Genomic DNA, 16,361 nt, shown 5'->3' on the forward strand with positions numbered 1-16,361 from the left:
GGAAAAGGAAAAGGAAAAGGAAAAGGAAAAGGAAAAGGAAAAGGAAAAGGAAAAGGAAAAGGAAAAGGAGGGAGAATGCAAGCCCCCCTCCCTGCATTCCCCTCAGATTTTTCTTAAATTTTTTTGATTTTCTCATTGTCTTTAGTTTGAGAGGAAAAAAGGCTTCAGTTGCAGGAAGAACTGGGGATTTCTAGGCATTTTATACCAGCTGAGCTCATGATGCTGTTTTAATAGGCTATCGGAGATGATTCAGCCAGCTCAGACTGTGTAAAACCATCAATTATTTATTTCTAAGTTTTGTGCTTTCTGATCTGTGGAGATCATTAAGTCTGGATGAAAAATTACTGGGGAGAGGTGGTGCCTTGCTTCTCTTGCAACGTCATTAAAATTTTCAAGTAAAGGTTGTAAACAAAGATGATTCTCTAGAGCAATTGCAATCTGAGCATTTAAGGAAGTAATTCTAATTTAGTATTCTGTCTTTGTTCTTTCTCTCTGCTTACCTAGCCTGTGCTTGATGTTGCAGTTAAAAAGACCTAAATTCATCCACATGTAAATTTTTGTGTTGCGTATTATGGTGACTTGATTTCCTTAATAATTCTTCCCTGCTGTTGCACAAAAGCATGTTACTCAGCTATGACTCACTGGATTTCTGTTCACATGTCATTTTGCAACTGGAAATTAATTGAGATCAAAGGGGGAATTCTCTCTTCTATCTTCTAGTCTAGGTACTGTTGTGATTTGCAATTCTTAATAGAGGATGTTTTTGTTTCTTTGTTTGTTTGTTTTTCTCTTTTGGTAGAGATTTTGCAGTTATAGCCATGATGTGTTTGAGTAGAGGTTTATGAAAGTGTTACCCTTTTGTTCAGCTAACTGATGCACTTACAGAAACCAGTACTCTGTTTTCTGGGTGCAGTGAGTCTTACAGCATCCACAAAAGCCACAAAGTTGATATTAGTAGCTGCAAAGAGTGTGTCTTTTTGCCAAGAAAATTCATGCAAGCCTAGCTCCCCTGAAGTGGAATCTGTATATGCAGGAAGTGTGTGTGATACCTTTCCTTTTGTTCTTTATCTTCAGCTCTTTTTCTATGTACTTTCACTATTAACAGAGCATCTCGTGTGTAAAACAGGTGGAAGTTTAATACTGCTCTGACAAAATGGGGAGCAATCTGCTTAAATGATGATACCTAGTCTGTGTCAGATTTGGCATTACAGCTAGGTCTTCAGAAACATCATCTACTGTCCACCACAGGACTGTTTTAACTTGCACCTCTGTCAAATATTTTAATCTGTCATCTCTTAATAAGACTTATATTGTAACAGGCAAAAATACAACAGCACTTGAAAATTATTCACTTGGTTTCAGGGTGGCACACAGTCTAAAGCTGAACTTCAGTAAAATTACCGCATGGAACAAAAGGTAAAAAAATTTTAAAAAGTCCTAAACCAGGGATCTGGTTTATTTTCTTCTATATCCAAGATGACTTGTAGGTAACTCAGTCATCAGGCTGTATTTTCTTAATTTTGACACTGCATTTGGGACCAAATTCAGCTCCCATTACGTAGCATTAAAATGATACTTTGCATATGCTGCCTGTGGGTGTTTGCAGAAAAGAAACCGTCTAGAGAATTTGATAGTATCCTGGGATTGAGAGATGTCTAAATAGTGATATGTGACTGATGGATTTGAAATATGAAGATATCTGAATCGTAAATTGGTAATGCTAATGCCTTGAGAGACTTCTCATGTACTCTTAAAGTCTGCTCCTAAAGGGAGAAGGCTTTGTGCTCTCCAGCAACTTCACATCTTCAGTCAGGCTTTGCCAGGGATGCATCTTGGTACTGTGTTATGTTAGTGAATGCTGTAAGGGATTTCAACTTTACCTCTGGGTTTTGACACTGGGAGCTTGACTTTCCAAATCTGATGTTGAATTAATACTGTGAGGCTTTTTCATATAGAGTAAATCTTGCTGTCCACTACCCTTCCCTTCACCTTCCCTCCATGATTTACAATAGTGAACCTAAAAGCAGTTCACATTTGGGAGAAGCTGAAAAACAGTAATCAAAACTGATCCAAAAATAAATAGAGGGACTTGGGAAAGTTAGGACAATAATGTCAAAGGGCAATTGGAGGTATTTACTTTCTATGTGTGTGCTTATTTCCCAACCCTGCACAGTGACAACAGTTCATCAAAACGTGCATAATCAAGTACTACCAATGAATCATCAAATGCCATGAAATGCTGTAGCAAAAAATTGTTCCTGAGACACTTGCTGAAAACATTATGCCTACTGATTTCCATTGCTAGGCTTGGGTCAAGATAGAAACATGAAGTGGAGGTGTGGAAAATGGAATCCCATCTTGTAGGACTTTTGCTTCCCCTCACTTCAATCTTCCAAAGTATTGCTTTATACCATGAAGAAGGTTGTCTTGTCAAACTGACTAGTTCTTTCAGTCTGAAAATCACTGACCATCCGGGAAGGCAGAGAAAGATCCCAGAAATGGTCTTCTTAAATTGATTTCATTTGTAGGGAGAAGTTGACCAGTAATTCTTTTGCAGTGATGTAAGCTTTATGTTTCATGTCATGGTCCAGATGCATAAGTTTTTGCCGAAAAGCCAAACAAGGATCACTTATTAGCAAAGCAAAATATTTCTGCTGTGATTTACAAAATGCTAGCTATCATTGCTTGCATAACACTCTCAATGACATATTTAAAATCTGTGTAATTTCTGCTAAATTTACCATGTATGTGATTTAAAGGGCTCTCCATTTAAGTCACATTTTGCTTGATCATAAGTGAGACTTACAGCATTACACAATTCATTATTTGTTTTTCTTTTGTAAGAAAAACAAAACCTCAACCCTTTTCTCTGTGAGCAATTTACTCTAATGCTTTTGATTGCTCCCACTTCAGAGTCTTTCCAGTCTGTTGCTACTGAGCACCTTTTGGAGGCAGCTGCTTTTTGCATATGTGTACACATGCTGTTGCTCTTGTTCTCATTTCATTAGCTCACTGTGTTGCAGGACTGCTACAGAGCAGCTTGCTCCTTTAATTGCCTTCATTTGCTAGTCAGGCCCAGGATTTGTGTTCTAGCTGGAGAGGAGATCAAAGAGGCTGCCTCCAAGAGAAAAAGAAGGCTGGCAGAGGTTATAGGGTCTCCTAGAGGCCTTCTGGGTGTGGGGGCCGAGAAGGTCTCCATCAGTATGTTGACCTACTGATAAGGATGGTGGCTTTCAAGGCAGGCTCTTGCAGGGCTTGGGAGTCTTTTGCATTATTTGAGAGTGTAAGTGTAACCCAGCTAGAAGGTCAAGGATCAGAAACACCAAGGAAGAAGCCAGAGGGGACAAACTATTTTGATGGTCTGTTGGTCCAGCCTGTGCAAAATTGACGTATTTCCCTTGGCTTTGCTGCTGGAATTCCTCATCTTGTTTTCTTTGTCCTTTTGTGCTTAAACTGGTCCTCAGACACCTGGGTACTTGCGCAGCAGCACATTTGCCATGATCTCCAATGTTGTCAAGCTTTTTGCAGTGCTATGTATTTAAAGAATGCAGTTTTTCATCAGTGCTGTTGTGTGGCACCAAAACAGGGCTGTGAAAGGAGAGTGGAAAGCAGCAGAGTGACATTTTTCAGTTTCATCATCTTTGACAGCTGTGTCATACTGAGAGCAAATAATTGTACCAATGAGGATATTTCTAGCTGAATCCAAATGTGGCAGCTGCTTTGGGGAAATTCTGCATCACAGTTGTTGTTCTCCAAGTTTTCCTGCCTCAGAGGATCAGTAAACAAGTGATACACCAGTCAGTGGGAGGATGAAGGTAACTTACACCTTTCTAAATATGACACCCTCACGAATGTAAAGCAACACCTACCTGTGTGTTCAAAGAAACTATAAGCAACCCCCAGATGTTTCTGAAATCCAAACCATATGTATAAATGCCCAGGTAAAATGGCTTTGCCTTCAGATAGTGTCCAAATCTCCCTACATCTATGACCTCTCCAATCATTAATGTGCCTCACCCTTCCTGCCCGAGGCCGATGCCGTCAGAGGAGCTGCCTGGGCAGCCTGATGCCTGGCAGAGAGAAGTTGCATTTTATCTTTTTTGTGTTGCCTTTTGCTTCAGCTACTGCAGCATTTCAAAAGGGCAGGCTTAATGAGCTGTAAGGGGGGTGATATTCAGACAAATCTTGATAATATAGTTTGATTCATTCAAGAGCTGAATGTAGCTGAAAAACCTTTTTTTTCCTGAAATCGAGGTTATCACTGTATTTCCATGCATTGCCTTTAATGGCATAGTGTATGTAAACACCTTTCAATAGTGCACAAAGGAAAATGGTTAACAAGGACTACATTTTTCCACTAACCCTCATATAAAATCTGGTTTTCCTTCCCTCAGAGTGGGTGTCAAAACAAACAAGCAAACACCCAGGCACAAGCCAGTCAATTTTCCATTATAATCAATTTGGGAATTGGGTGCGTTCCTGAGGTTTACAAGCTCAAAGTGAATTCCATTACGCCAAGTATTTTTTTCCATGTAATGTTAAAAAGTACATTAACTGCCCTCACCAAAACCTAGTAGGAAGTGAACTCTCACTTTTCATTTTATATTTCCTGCTCCATCTTCCATTATTATTTCTTGCTTATTTTTCTGAAGTGCTGAGGTATACTTTTCTCTCCTCTCAGTAGAATAAATCCATAGAGAAATGGGGGAAAATGAGCCCAACTTTCTTTTTGAAATTATATTAATTTTTTCCCCCTGGGATGACTTCTCTTCAGACTTGGTCAGACACCAAAGTGCTCTTACTCCTCTTGTACTGTATGAGTGGATCCAAATGTTTCTGGACCTGTGTGTCCAAGCCTTTTTCATGGGGCCAAAATTTTTAGTTTTGTGTGGTGTTTTTTTGTTTGGGGGTGGGTGGGTGTTTTTTGCTCGAGTGGTGGGCAGTACCCCTTCATTTCTAGTTTTAATAGTAAAGCAGAAGATACCTCCTGCGACTTGAATGTCACCACAGTGACCCTCATCTGTTTTCCTCTTGTTCATTTTTTGCCTCACTTCTGTTGTTTTGTTGTTGTTTTTTTTTTTTCTTTAACCTGCTGGCCTTTATGGTGCTGCTTCAGTCAACAACTTTTTATAATCTGAGTAAGACTTCCTTTTTTTGCTCCTTCATTTACTTAATATTATGCAGATTAAAAAGAAAGCTGCAAAGGTCTCTCTTAATGTGCTTATGTACTAGCTATGGAGCCGTGTGATGTCAGCTTGCACGTGCTGTCCAATTGGCAAGCTGCTGATTTTGGTCTCTAAGCAGTTGTTGCCTTCTAAGGCATTATTTCTAATATAAATGCTGACACTTACTGCTCTCATTCTGCATGACTGTATATAATTCTTCTTTTGCTTTGAGAGCTCTGCTAGAGAGAGGCTGGGATATGTGAACATAGAAATTGCATTAAAGGCTCAGATTAAGTTGTTTCTGATAATGCTTGATTCTTTAGTGGAATTAAATGTAGCCAATTATGAGGCAGATAATCTGCACTTTTTCTAGATTTTTTTTCCAGAGGTTCATTTATGCCCTGAATAATATGAACCTTTCTGTACTTTTTTCCCCTATTGAACGTATTTTGTATGTTCCTATTAGGATTAGATAGTTATATAACTTATCTGAAATGTTCTAACTCTTGACCTTACTGATCTATTTTGTCACCAGTTTTTGTAGAAATATTGCACAATTTTCCACCTTCAAAAAAATCAGGGTTACACAATTGTTATGTTTCAGCAAGCTGTGCTTCATGCTTGCTTGAGTCCCGTAATGCTAGTTTTCTTGTACTTTGTGTCTGTTTTCTACCAGTATTTAGTAAGCCATATTTTTCTCCTTTGTGTGTTTGTGGAGCTTGCGGTTTTCTAGTGCTGAACTCTATACTCTGAAGAGGAATTGTGTAGAAACAACTTCAGTTATAAGGGATAAACAATGTGTTTCTAGCCAATTGCCAGGCTAGGCACAAGATGTTGCATTCACCTTTAGTCAGAAGCTTAATTTGTGTCCTGGCAATGTCTCAATCTGTCTATACCCGAATAACACAAGCATCTTTAATGCATGTTTATATCTCAGTCCTTTGGGAGGAGAGCTTTAAAATGAGTATTTTGGTTAATGAAGAAGTGTATGTATTATAAGGGTCCTGTGGAAGGGTGACTTGACTCTTGAACCCAAAGGAAAAATTAGATCAGAAGAACAGGCGGGTCCCAAATTGACATCTCTGGGATTGAATCCCAACAAATAATGCTGAATTGGGTCTGCAAACTGACTCTGGCAGTCCATTCTCCAGCTGGTGGCAATACTTATCGGAAAGTGTAAGCCCACCTTCAAACTGCTATAAGAATTTGAGGATATGAAGATACTGTTAGAGTTTAGCTAAGCTACATTGGCTGTTTTCAGAGCTGATAATATTTCAAGAGGAGAATCATTGAATGGAGTATCCATGAAAGAGTTTGTATCAACATGCAGCTAAAAAAACAGGAGTTGTGTAGAGGGAGGGATACATCCGTCAGTTCTAATTGTCTCCTCAGATTTGCAGTTACCCTTACTATGGGGGTGTCTTTTGCTTCATAATAAAGTAGTATGCCAGAACTAAATGTAATGGCTCTCTTTAGTTGACTGTAACAGTTAATAGCTACTGTCTTCACTTGGAGTACTTGCAGGTATAGTAAGAGACTCTGTATACCCTGTTTTGTGTAGCTGCAAGAAAACAGAAAAATGCATGGTGGATGCCTGTCAAGTTTCTTATCTATATTTATTTAAAGATCATAAACCAATGCAACTTCATCTAACAAGAATTTCAGAGCATTAATTAACTCAGGTTATGGTTTTCAAATAAATGTTTACAGATGAATTGTTGGATGGTTTTATCTTATGTCATTGGGGGTAATGTAGTTGTCCAGGCTTCTTGATTTCTGTACTAGTGCCATCTGGTGACTAAATGTTATTATGGAGGCCTTCCTCCTGCAGCTGGAAGGATGCAGGAGGGGTTTGGCCAATGACTGAATTTGAGGATCAGGAGAAATCCCTCAGAAAGGCGCCTTGGATCTTTGCAGAGGGATTAAGTTAATGGTCCACTTCTGGTAAAAGCAGTGCTGAAACTGATGCTTTAGAGAGGCAGTGAATTAATTTTAATGCTGGAATGATCAGATGAAATACTGAACTACTACAGTGCATAACCTGTCAGAGCTGATTAAGCTGCCTTCAAGGTAATTTGGGCTGAGGCAGCAATACAGTTTTGGAATCAGTGGTCATCACCTTGAATTTCAGCTTTTTGCTGTCAGGCAGCAGATTCAAAGGATGGACTCCTTGCTACACATTTGTGGTATGTTTTTGATGAAACCTCCCTCGTACTCCTACACCCCTAATGGCTTTTTCCACTCTTAGCTTTTGGACTGTGAAGACTCCAAATTCATGAGATTAATTAAATGCAAGGTGTTAGACAGAGGCTGGGCTGTCTAAATTTGGGGTTTTGTGCATCTGTGTCTGTTCCCTCCAAAAAATATAGGAATGTCTTATCTGATGGCCAGAACTGAAGGCAAAGGATAGCGTGACGCAACAGTTACTACATTTTTGATTCAGTTGTGATAGATTCACCTGCAAGCCTTTGGACAGGCATCAGTGGAAATGCTACCAAAGTCCACAGCTACTCCATTTCTTTAGCCTTTGCAGCTGGACCATGGTGTTCCTGAGTGTAAGTAACTACCTGTTTGTACAAATAACAAATCTCTAATATAGTGTTGTAAGTGGTCATGAGCAAGACTCTCCTGTGTGTTTTGGAAGAAGAGTGGTCAAAATCTTCAACTTGCTCTTATCCAGGCTGTTTGGACCCTACTGGTGGAGAACAAACAAACAAGTAATAAAAAAAGGCAGCTTCTGAGGCATGGTTAACTTTTAAAAATGTCTTTGTCAGGCTGACAAATACCTATGACTACCATAAATCTGAACACTAAGATGTGACTCATACTCCAACATCTCGTGGGTCAGAGTAGATGAGTTGTATACTTTCAGAGCATTGTCTTAGACATGCGTTTTTTTCCTAATTCAGGCCTATCTAAAAGTAGAAAACTCAGACATGGAATCATAGAATTCCATGGTTTGGGTTGGAAGGGACCTTAAAGATCACCTAGAAAGTTTTGTGTACTTATTTAGGGCTTAATGATATCTTTATTCAGACATGCTTTACTTTACCTGTGTGTTGTACATCATGTGGATGGAGCCGCTGAAGATGACAGTCAGGAACAAGAGTGCAACTATGAACTTTTCTTGATTTGCAGATCTAATGAGGGGGAAATTCTTTTCTTGGAGTTTGCCCAGCAGCTTGTAACTCATTTTCCATGGCCCTTATATGAAGTAGGAACTTATGTTGTTGAAACCTTTGTGTGAATGCCAAATTGATCCTGAGATTGGCTCAGTTGGTTAAAACATGGTGCTAATAACACTAAGGTTGTGGGTTTGATCCCCATATTGGCCATTCACTTAAGAGCTGGACTCAATGATCCTTGTGGTTCCCTTCCAACTCAGAATATTCTGTGATTCTGTGAATATTTCATTTGAATTGGCCATATACCTACTGTTTGCAAAGGTTATTTGTGAGGAGAGGAAGGTGCTTATAGATGCAATAATACATATGTGGACTCAAGACACATATTTTAATTTAGTGCTGCAGCAAACTAGCAGGTAGGATGTAATTTCAAATCACATATAGATAGGATGTGGCATATTTGAATGACCATTCTCCTGACAGTCATCTTATACATAGGAAACAATTTTCCTCTTGTGCAGAATGAAGAATATGGCTTTTACATTGGGTTTCTTCTTGCTGTGCATCACCTTGTTCCCATCTGCAACTGCCTAAAAATAGATAGAACACAGAACTGTTTACATTAAAAATAAGTAGCTTGTGAAAGGAAGTGGACTGAGGATATAGAGAAAGCTGTACCTGATTACTGGTAGAGGCTAATTATGCATAGATCACTTCCTTTCTTTTCTCCCTTTCCCCCCTCCAACCCCTTCCCACCGCAGAGTTTACAGTCATTCTAATATTATGTCTTCTGACTGACCATGGATGAGTGCAGAGGATGCCCTTTTCGTTGGGCATCTCTCAGTCACTACACTCAACTGCCTGGGACGCAGCCTGCGTCTGTCAGATGAATTTCCTTCACGGTTCCCTAAGGAATCGTCAGGTCACAGCGAGCATCTGTAACGCTGCCATCCCTGCTGCGCTGACTCACCCCCACTGCTTTTCAATGGAGAGCTTCAATGACAGTCAGAGGGGCATGGGGAGCTGTTGCTATTTTTAAAATATTTGCACTATAAGTGAAATGTATGAATAAATCAGTATTTATACAAAGAAAGAATGAGAGCAAGATGTTTAACCCCAGTATGGTATGTCCCGTTCCAGGTTTATTCTTTCTTTTATCTGTGCATAAACAAATAAAAAGAGGAGGAGCTCCAACAGACAAGAATGAAAGACATATGCTTTCTGCCTGACTCTGGGCAGATTAGGGGAACAGCTTTCTATGGTGGAAATGCTCAAGTTTAATCCTGTTGTATTTATCTTTCAGGCCAAAGGGTTTGAACTTCCCTCTGTGACAAATGCCTCTGTCACCAATGCTATAGTTGTTTCTTCTGTCTTATTAGCTGTGGGGTTGCCTCTCATACCTGGTACGATATTTTGACCCAAAACTCCTTTAAACCAAAGAGACCATTTTTTTTTTTTTTTTGAGTGTCTGAAGTCTTCAGTGGGTTTCAGCAAAATGTATAACTGGATAAAATCCTCTAGCCTTTCTGGGTGGATAACTGGGTCTCTAAGTCAGGAAGTCTACAGGCAAATTCTTCCTTCTCATAAAAGAACAAGGTTCAGCTTAAATTCAGAAATATGTTGCTTGAAAAAGCTATACTTCATCAGTCTAAAAAATACAGTTTTATGATAATTAACTCTTGGGTCTACTTCAGAGCAATTTTAAAAGAGGCAGAATGTGGACAGGTACCAATTATCTGTTACAATTAGCATGCATCTTATTGTACATATTTAAGAAATTAGTGACAGTAGGCAGTTAAAACTGTCTCATTACTAATAATTAATATGATAAGTCTTCTGTAGGCCATTGGTAAAATAAGAATACAAATTAAATGTGATGTCAATAGCATTTTTAATTATAAGAGAACAGATATACTTGAAGTCCAGTAACAATAGGGGGAAACTTTTTTTCAAAGCTATTTCAATGCATCTCCTACTTGAAAAGCAAGCCTATATTATATCTTAAATATTTATGTAATGGAAATCATGCCTAAGAAGTGCATTCAGTTGTTCTTAAATACTAGAAAATGAAATTTTAGGAGTGCTCAATAACTTTCTAATCCTTCTTCCTGTATTTGCACCTCTTTAAATGTTTTTACCAGAAGGATGGAATAATATATTTTGAGAATCTATATACATAAGGGTCTAGTTCATATAAACTCAAGATAATGTTTCTCAATGTGTCTTCAGTTATGATCTCCTCTTTCTAGTATTTATCTCTTCCTTCTCTACAGTAACAGCTACTCAGGGTGGAAGGAACAGACGTATCCCTTCATTGGACTTCTGGGAGAAGTATACCTACAGGTTATATAGATAGACCAAATATGGCAAAATTACTACAGATGTAATAAAAATCAGAATAAGACCAAGATTGCCAGAAAAAAATATCAGGCACCTGCAGTGCCTGATGTTTACTGTTGACGCTAATTTGCACCTGCTTAACCAAACGTGGTGGTTTGACTCTGCTTGACAACAGGGGATTCAGCACCTACAGAAGTGGAGTGTCACAGGGCATGATCTCCAGCATTTGCTGGAGCTCTACCCCTCAGCAGAGGCATGAACCCTGAGGGAACTCCCAAGGACAGACACAACCCTGCAGGTCTGGGAACACAGAGATGCCCAGGGCCTCTTCCTGAGGTTAGAGCCAAGGAAGATGATGTCCTTGCCTGCAGGAGTCGTGCAGTGATAGAAGACCTGTGTCACTACATTAAGGTCAGTCTGGAGGAGGTCAGCTAATGTGTACCATCAGGAAAGCTGAAAAAGCAATTGAGAGGATCTTCATAGACCCTGTGGAGATGTGAGCCTGAACTCCCAACTGCACAGAGGAGAGGCAGCCAGAAACTGTTTGGTTTGATGGAGAAGACTGAAAGCTTAGTACTTTTTTGCACCAGGGGAGTGGCTGCTTCTCCAACTGTGGGTCTGCAAGTGCAGGGTAGCTCCAGTGTCCTGGTGGCTAATGAAGGGCAGAAAGTTACATCTGAGTAAGTAGTGAAATCACCCAAGACTGAGCCAGGAAGTGGAACAGGCACAGCCAGTAGATTGGGGAAAGTGATTATCCCTCTCTATTCAGCATTTGTTAGGCAAAATCTAGAGTCCCATTTTCCAGCTCCACCTCAAATATAAGAAAGTTGTTGAACTGGAGCAAGTTTAGCAGCAAGTTTAGCAGCAAGACAATCAGAGGCTGGAGCACTTGCCCTGTGCAACCCATTAAAGAGAGAACTTCATGAGGACCTAATAGCAGCCTGTCAATAAACCTGAGGAGCTTATCAAGAGGATGGAGATAGGTTTTTCTGTAGTGAGTCATAGAGGGACAATACAGAAGATATAAAATTGACTAGAGACCTTCTGGTGTGTCTTCTGATCTTAACTTTTCCATGATTCATTTTCTGGGATCGTAATGAACTTCCCTCACCACAATGACCCATCCTTGACATACTATGAAATTTTAACTGAGCCTCATGCTGATGTACAGAGAGCCATGGTGGCTTTGAAAGTGTATAGGTAATTTGGTTTGGGATGAAGGAGGAGAAATACTGAGGCAGGAACAGAAGGGTGAAATATGAAGTTACAGGGAAAAAATTTGTAAACTGATCAGGATTTTGGAGGTAGGAATGGAGTAGAATAGTTGAAAGGCATCCAACAAAGGAATGGAAATGCTTCCTTTTGAGAAATACATACTGTTAAAGAAATCCTTCAGTCTCTGTGAGGGTGATAATAATCTCAGTTTTAATATCTGAGAGTGAATTATTAATACACTGCTGGATGCAAGTGATTGGACATGAGAGAAATAACTGAACATCTGCAAACAGTGTTTCCTGATGGAAGTGGAGAGGCTGCCCCTTAAGCTGCATGGCCATCCAGATTTTATGAGGGTGTGGTTTCACATAACAGGGAGACTTGGATTTTGTCAGCTTATTTCATAATTTTATTTTCATTAAAAAACATTCTATCTAGCTTGGTAGCAGAGTAACCACCTCTCCCCTTGGGTTTCTTACTGCACATGGTTTTGAATGCTGTTGCTCAAATGTTGGTGCCTTTTGTATTAATGAGGTTTCTTCTGTGACAGCAGTCAAAGTGCTTTTTAGTATTTAATGTTTAGTATTACGTGTCAATCAGGGCAAAAGCCAGACTCTTTCCAAGAGTTTAATGTATCAATCCTTTTCTCTGTTAAATTGCAGCAAAACGATTGTTATTGAAAGAGGATCAGCAGTTTTCTCCCAAAATCTTGAAAAATTTTCTTCACTTCTCTGACCAGAGCTCCCACTGCCAATATGACAGGTTTTAAATGCTCAAGTGTTGCACTACTTTCACTTCTGCTGTGCTACCTTCAGTCTGATGGCTGCAAATATTCCCAAACACTTGTAAGATAGATGACTAGTGCCATGCAGGAGGCATGAATTAAGAGAATCAGTGAAAACAAGACATGATTAATTTAGGGCACAAATTAGAGAAGAAGATGGACTTCTACTATTCCTGTGGCTGAAAGCCCTTCTGTCTGTCTGAGTTCAAATAAAGGCATCAAAACTGGAAAAATATGACATAGTAACTGTAGGTTTTGTGACCATTATGGAGCTTCTTTCCTAGGGCAAATAGTAGGGTGGTATCAGGAAGCAAGGCTGGATGCACAGAATTTTAAGCAGAAAGTCACTCAGCTGAAGCTATTTCTTAATGAAGACAGAAGCCAGTGGATAGCAATTGCTGTGGGTTTTTTGTTTGGTTTTGTTTGTTTGTTTTTATAGTTTTAGTTTGAGTTTTTTTCACCCCCAGCCTGAAGATTTGTGTTTGCAAATTCAGTGTAGGCAACGCTGAAACTTTTCCCCAGTAACTAATAGTTTCAGTAGTCTCTCATGTAGTCTTAAAATTATATATAGGAGATTTTATTTTTGTTTAAATAGTCTCAAAAAGTTTCTTTTGAGATTATATGCCTTTGAACTATAACACCACATAGGATTAATCTCTTCTGCATAATTTTAGTGTATATTTTTCTGCAATTCTTTTCTTATGAGTCTGTGATGATGACTCCTTCTGGTGTTCCTCAATTCACCCTTCCTCCTTTTATTCCTCACAGCCCAGTGCATTTTCTAATCCTACTAGTCATTTAGGTAGACAACAATGTATTGGGGACAAAGGGGCATTTTTGTCTCAAGACTGTCAAATGCATCCTTGATGCCAGCATAACATGTTTCTGTGCAGTATTTTGGATGGGCAGCTACCTGCTGGTCTCATATTTTCTGTTTACCATGTGCTTGCTTTCAGCCACTTCCAGGGCACACTGAGTTCTCTTTAGAAAGGTAACAATACCAACTCCATTTATTGTTGCTTGAACATCAAAGAGAGTTTGGTACTTCAATATAAAATGAATTTTGACCTACAGGGTGATTTGGTAGTATTTTTCAGTTCCTTCCTTCCCTCCCTCCTCTCCCCCCCTAAAAGGAACGAACACTAATGCTTGTATTAAGGTTTATGGAATAAAAATGAAAATATGCCTATAAATTCAGGTTATGTATATTCCCTCAAGTTTGTAAATACTTATTGCAAAAGTGTAGACTCAGTTTGGGTTGCTTACAGCTTTCTCTGGTTTATAGACAGGATTTCTGGCATGTTCATTTACATTTACTGGATTTCTTTTATTATTTTCTCTTCTCCTCCTCCTGCTCCACAAGATATAAATTTTCTTACTTAAAAATCTTTCTAAAGTCAGTGAGTGATAAACCTTTCAAAGTAACCAACAAAAATCTGTTATCGAAAAATTTTCTTTAGAGTAATTCAGTAGCATATTATAGCTGACATGGGGGCCCTGGATGAGAGTGGAAAGGAGATCCTCTCCTCTGTTTCAGCTGCTAGCACTCATCCTCCCTGTTGCTTTTATTTTAATCTCTCTGCTTTTATTTTAATCTCCCTGTTCTGTGAACTCTTCTAAAATTCATTAGCTGTAAAGATGTGCTCCATTGTGTTGGTATGTACTTTAGTAGAGATTGGAAAAGATTCCCTGAAAAACAGACATTTCCCCATAAAAAGGACAATTTGAGTAGCTAGTATTGTTCAGAGAGAAAAATATCTGGTACATTGGTACCTTAACTGTCACGCAGTCTTCTGTCTTCGGTCAGGGATTCCATTAATCTTTTGTACCAAGTTAGTACCCAGGAGATAAAGGAAGTTTTGTCTTGGTGTGACTTCAGAGGATGCATATAGTAGCCTGCAATTCTGACAGAGCCTACTGTAGGTCCAGAGAACAACCTGTGGTAGGTTGGTCTATGGCAGGGGACCAAAACTCTTCCTGTCCTTTTAGATAGGCTCTGGATTTAAAGTCATAGCACTGTCATGAGCAATGATACTGGAAGGGCTGAAGGCATAACTGCAATAGACACACTACTGCCTTTGCAGATACCTATAGATGGGAAAGTGGAATTTTGAATGGGACAATTGAGTCAGAAGAGGAACATCTCCCCTGGGCTTGAAGGGAGCCAAAATCTGCAGATGTTAGCAGTCAATGTCTACCGAGCATATCTGCAGCGTGGCTGTCAGGTTTGTGTGTCCTTTTCCCTGGCCAGCAAAAAACTAGAAAAGCTTGTAGTGAAGCCAAAGAGGGGAGAGAGGGTTGGTGGGTGACATGAGAACTTGTATTACTACGGATATGGAGACACCACTGTATTATTACTGTGTAGAGCTAGTTGAAATAAGTAGGATTTATTTTCTGGAGGGGAAAGGGAGAAACATTTTCAGGAAATGATTTCTTGTCTGTGAAGAATGTGTGAGAAGCGTGTCTGGGTGAGTTAGAGGACATGCTTTCCCCATGGAGAAGGGAGAGAGATGTTTAATGATGGGGCAAGCTAGGGAAACCTCTTCTTTCCTGCTCAGGGAGAGAGAAGAGGATGACCTCCTGGCAACTGGCAAGTTTGAGATCTTGAACAATGATGAGCAGTCTGGTATAGAAGAAGGTGTTCCTGAAAAATGAGAACTGCATACTGATGTCCTTCACAATTGCATCCCAATTCACTGCAGATGGTTCTGATTTGAAACTTGGTTTTATATTTTCCATCTTCCCTGTAGTTTGACAGTCACCCGGGCTGACTTTTTAAGGTAGTTACTTTAAGTAGAACTGTTTCTTGCCTGTTTTCAGCTCAGAGTGGGAGGTCTGCCATCCTGTTGTATGAATGCTACTGCAGCCTCTAAAAAGTGTTTGTCATGCTGTAGGAAAACTGCACCAGAACAACCTTGGTGCCAGCAAGCTGCTCTGAGAAACTCTGCTCTGTGCTGCTCTTGTCACTCTGCTCTATTTGTCCCTCTGCTCCATAGATGCATGTTGGCTTTATCTCCCTACATTTTTTCCTGCCTTTCAGCTTTCACTGTACCTACTTGATCTACAAAGACTGTGGACCCAGCAGTACTACAGGTTAGTCAGTTCTTCCTGTTGGCTGGAGCACCATAATTTCCCCCTCTTGGTTATAAAAGCGAAATTATATGTGTGTATGTGCAACGTACACGTGTATTGTCCAGTGCTGGCGCATTCACCGATAGCTTTCAGCTCTTGAGCCCATGTCAAGACATCTATGTGCACAATCTCTGGGTCTGTTGTGAGCCTCTCCTAGAAAGATCCTTCTAAACTGACTTAGTTATAAGTGAGGATTTTAAGCTTCTATTATGTGACTTTAATGCAACTTTTTCTAGTATTACACAGCATTTTTCCCTCATTCATTAATCAAATACTTGCTGCCATCTACCTTTCATTACTGGATTTCTTAATTCCCTGGTATTTGCTTACATAAGTCAGCCTATATATTGTTCTGCTGTATGAATTACCTTAAAATTATTTTAAAGCCTTCCCCTTCAAAGTCTGCATTATTTTCTCTTTTCTCAGAAGGTTCTTCTGTTTATAAGCTGAGTTCTTAGAAGTTGCTAATGCTCACTGTGACCTGAGCTTTCAGTGTTTTGATTCTTAATAAAGTCAAACCTATGCTAAGTGTCTAGCTACCTGGTCCAGTGATGCATTATGGTGTCCACCTGATATTGTAATCTAGAAGCCTTTAATCTA

This window comes from Lepidothrix coronata, unplaced genomic scaffold (assembly GCF_001604755.1).
Source record: "Lepidothrix coronata isolate B3197 unplaced genomic scaffold, Lepidothrix_coronata-1.0 Scaffold289, whole genome shotgun sequence".
Lineage (NCBI taxonomy): Eukaryota > Metazoa > Chordata > Aves > Passeriformes > Pipridae > Lepidothrix > Lepidothrix coronata.